General features: G+C 51.7%; 1 protein-coding gene across 3 annotated transcripts in view; it reads left to right on the top strand.

Moving 5' to 3' along the window:
* The first annotated feature begins 3,923 nt into the window (after window positions 1–3,923).
* The window catches only part of ANKRD46 (ankyrin repeat domain 46), a 31,897-nt gene continuing 31,563 nt past the window's right edge, over window positions 3,924–4,257 (top strand). The window contains exon 1 of one of the 3 annotated variants that reach the window (XM_019551310.1): window positions 3,924–4,018. The gene's annotated coding sequence lies outside the window, so the exon portion shown is untranslated. The remainder of the gene's footprint in view (window positions 4,019–4,257) is intronic. The other 2 variants (XM_019551305.1, XM_019551300.1) reach the window with 2 other exon arrangements.

Here is a 4,257-nt window from a genome sequence, read left to right as displayed (position 1 = left end):
ACATGCACCTCTCCTCCAAAAAATTGGGGTTCATGTTTTAAGTAAGCAACCTGATTTCAATGCTGGGATGGAGGTATAGGAATACTGTAATGGCTGTCAGGGGCTGGCTTCCTCCCATCCACAGAGAGGAGAGATACAATCTGCTGCTCAGCTAAAAACTAGAGGTTTAACCATGTCATAGCCACCACCAAGTTGGCAGCAGCTTTTGGCTGAGCAGCTGAAAGTTGAACAGCCAATTTAGCAGCAGCTGTGACAGTTAAAGCCCCTTAACTTGGCTGAGCAGGAAAGGCAGGGTGAGTGACACTGGGCGCATCTACACAAGTTGTTTACTGTACAGTACACTAGTTAGCTGTGCAGTAACCATCTTGATGTCTACACATGCACCCCTATCAGGCTAGAGTACACTAATTTACTCCACAGCAGGATACTACTTCCATTTAAGTACATCCTGCTGTGGAGTAAAAAAGTCTGCAGTAGTGCAAGTATAGACTTGCCGTGGCTTGGCTGGGGCATGAGGGTACATCGGGGCATGGGCTGCCTGCCAGCTAGCCCCACATTGAAGCTCCCTTGTGCCCCAGCCAGCCCCTCTGCAGCACTCTTTGCTGGGGGGAGCATCCCCAGGCTGGGAGGTTGACCCCCCCAGGACCTCCTGCCAGCCAGAGCTGCTCTGACCTGGCTCCACATGTGCATGAATGAACTCCTGAGTTAATTGCTCCTGGGCACATGTTCAAGCAGCGTGCCCAGGAGCAAGAACTGCTGGAGCAATAAGCTCCAGAGTTTATTCATGTGCAGTGTAGCTCATGTAGACATGCCCACTGAAGAATAGACTCTATCCCTGCTCCATTCAGCTATGACTCCCGAAAAATCTATTTTTCCTTCATTCTGCCTTCTCAAAACAAAGTGTGCATCTTATTTGTGGGTGTAAAGTATGTGAATCCCATATGGTATTCTTCATATATTTTTAAGGTACGCTATTGTTTTGGTGTCTAAACCCTTATTGATACTTTTTAGCAAGAGGGGCACAGGGCTGCATCCTATTATGTGACAACATTGCACTGCAAAGTTACCAGGCCAGGCAATGGTGCACTGAAAGCATGCTGTGCTTTTTATACTCCGCCTAAGAATCAAAGTAGCATTGCAGTTTGCCTGGCAGTGCTTTACTTGCCTACAGTGCCTAATTAGCCTGCCTATAGTGTCTCAGCAACTCACCAGCCAGGGGCTCTCCAGCTACACAGCTTCTGGTTCAGAAGGCAGCCTGACCAGAGAAGTGAGGAGGGTTCAAATTATGGGGCAGCTTGTGGGGGCTGAGCCCCTCCCCCCATGAGACGAGAGCCCCCCTGTAAGATTTGAAAATCAACCTGGGAGGGGGGTCTCTAATTTTATTAGGGCATTGTGATAGGCAGCCCCCCCCCCCTTTTTTTTTTTTTTGCAAGTCTCCTTCCCCACCCCTCCCCCAAGAGTCAAAGTGTAATTTGAACCCTGGATGTACACATGCAGCTGCCTGGTCTGGTAAGAGGACCTTGAATAGGACAAACTGCAGGTGTGATCTAGCTAGTGCAATGAAGATGCATCAGCATGGGGCATACCCAGGATCCCCAGAGACGTTGTTCTCAGAATCCCAGTACACAGCATCATAGGGAGGGACTGAGAGGCCATCTAGTCTGTTCCTTACCCCCAAACAGTATCAACTATCTCATCCTTTCATGACATGCATGTCTAACCTGATTTTTTTTAAGCCTACAGAGATCCCACAACTTACACAGATAATTCATTCCTGTGCTTAACTGTGCTTACAGTTGGAAAGAGGTTTTCCCCCCACCCTAATGTCTTTTAAATCTCTTGCTGCAACCTAAGCTTATTACTTGTCCTATCCCCAGTGGACATGGAGAACAAGGTATAACCTTTCTCTTTACAGTAACCTCTCACTTAATTGAAGATTATGTCTGCTCATCAGTCTCTTCTAGACTAAACCAACCCAATTCTTTTTATCTTTCATCAGAGGTCATACTTTCTAGATCACTTTTGTGGCTCTCTGAATTCTTCCTAATTAGCCCACACCTTTTTAAAGTGCAGTGTCCAAAACTAGATGCAATGTTCCAATGGAGACCTTAGCAATAGTAAGTGGAGTGAAAGGATTATTTCATGCCTTCCATCTGATATTCCCATTTATACATATACTAAGTTTGTGATCTACTCTAGCCTCTAGATCGGGGTGGGCAAGATGCAGCCTGCTGGGCCATTCTATCCAGCCTGCAGGGCCCCTAAAAAATTTAGAAAATTAATATTAATCTGCCCTGGGTTGCCGGTCATGTGGCCCTCGATGGCTTGCCGAAACTCAGTAAGCAGCCCTCTGCCCAAAATAATTGCCTGCTCCTGCTCTAGATTCTCTTTCAAGAACTACTTCCAAGCCAGTTTCCTCTTTTTCTTTGTGTGGCTCGTGATTAGTTTAGTTCAATACTTTTGAATTTGAATTTCTTCCTATTTATTTCAAACTGTTTCTCCAATTTGTCAAGATCCTTCTGAATTCTAATCCTGTCCTGCAAATGGAAAAACTGTACTTTTTATTCCATCATTAATATAATTAATGAAAATATTGACTAGCACTGGATGCAGAACCCCTCACTTGATATATTTTTCCAGTTTTAAAGTGCGCTGTTTAGAACTACTCTGAGTGTAGTTTTTCAACCAATTTTGTAGCTACCTTACTGTAATTTCCCCTAGACCAGTGGTCTCCAACTTTTTAAGTAGAAGATCATCTTTAGCATCTAAAAGCAACCCAAGGTCTACAGTGCACCACCACCACCCCCCCTCTGTCCCGCACAGCAGGTAAGTCTGGGGAGAGAGAAGGGGGGGCAAATCAAAGCAGAAGGAGAAAAAAATTATCTGGGGGTGCACCCCCCTGCAGGTAAGTCATACCTGGCTGGGGCCCCACTCAACTTACCCCTCCTCCTGCCTCTGCGGCACTGTCCTTCACTGCAGGGGCCTTGATCTGGGCCCTGCCCCTTCTGTCCCCCACGGACTGACCTGCTGGGCTGGGACATAGACACGCAGGCAGGCACTCAGCCCTTGCCCCAGCCTCGGATTGACTTCAAGAGGCTTTGAGATCTCCTGGTGGATCAAAATCCACTGGCTGGTGATCACTGCCCTAGACCACAGTTCCCTAAATGGCTTAAAAAGCTGTTATTTAGGACTGTGCTAAAAAGCATTGCTGAAGTCCAGATCTATCACATCTAGTTTATTTCTCTATTCACTAAGCCCGCTATTGGGTTGTGCAGAAATTAGGCTGGTTGACGCAACTTGTTCTTGAGAACACAGGTGGAGTATTTATTTCCCTATGTTTCTGAGAAGAGGCTGGGCTGGCTGCTCTGCAATCCCCTGGATTTTCCTGTTTAAGGATAGCAACCGTGAGCCTTTCCGCAGTTTCCTGGAGCCTCGCCCCTCCCCCACGCGTTGTCCAGGCTGGGGGAGAGCAGTCGGGGGCAGCCCTCTGGCCGGCTGCCGCAAGCTGAGTCCTGCCCTCCAGGCCCCTCTCACCTGCCCAGTGCCGTAACAACCACGATTGGTGCCCGCACAGAGCCGGGGCCACGCGCCCACGTGCTTCCCGGGAGCGCAGGCCGGGCCGGGAACCGCCCTTCCCCGCCTCCGCGCCCCCAACCAGCTGCTCGCGGCTCCGCCCTGCGCCGGCCGGGCAGCGCCTCTGGGAGCCCCGTCAGTTCAGCTCCTGGGCTGGTCTCCCTTCTGCTCCCCGCCCTACACACTCTGCTCTGCTTGTTGCTCCCTACGTGATCTGCTGCTCTGCTTTCGGTTACCGGCAGTCCTCCCGCCTGATCTGCTTGCTGCTCCTCAGTTGAAGTGCTGATCTGCGCCACCCACCCATCTGCGCCTCTGCTTGCTGCTCCGCTCCGCGACCTCCGGCCTGCAGGGGGCGCTCTCCCGGGCGGCGCGTGGCCAGTGCCTTCCCTCTCGGCGCCGGGCGAGACCAGGCCGAGGCCGGCGCGCAGCCCGGGAGGGGGGACAGGTACGGGCGGGCCGCGGCGGTTGCGGGAGGAGGGCGGGTTCGTTCGCGGGAGCGGAGGAGCCCCCGGCCCGGCCCGGCCCGCGGCAGCGGGGGTGGGAGGAGAACAATGACAAGGACGGGGGGGCGCCTCTGAATTGAAAACCCTGGGGGGCAGCGGCACTGGCCGTGTCCGCCTTGCCGGCGTCGGGGAATGGGGGAGACCCGGTGTGCAGCTCCGAAGAAGCGCGGGGGACACTGCC

This window comes from Crocodylus porosus, unplaced genomic scaffold (assembly GCF_001723895.1).
Source record: "Crocodylus porosus isolate Cpor-Errol unplaced genomic scaffold, CroPor_comp1, whole genome shotgun sequence".
Lineage (NCBI taxonomy): Eukaryota > Metazoa > Chordata > Crocodylia > Crocodylidae > Crocodylus > Crocodylus porosus.
Note: the sequence above shows the minus strand (reverse complement) of the source record. Positions and strands in the feature narration are given on the sequence as shown.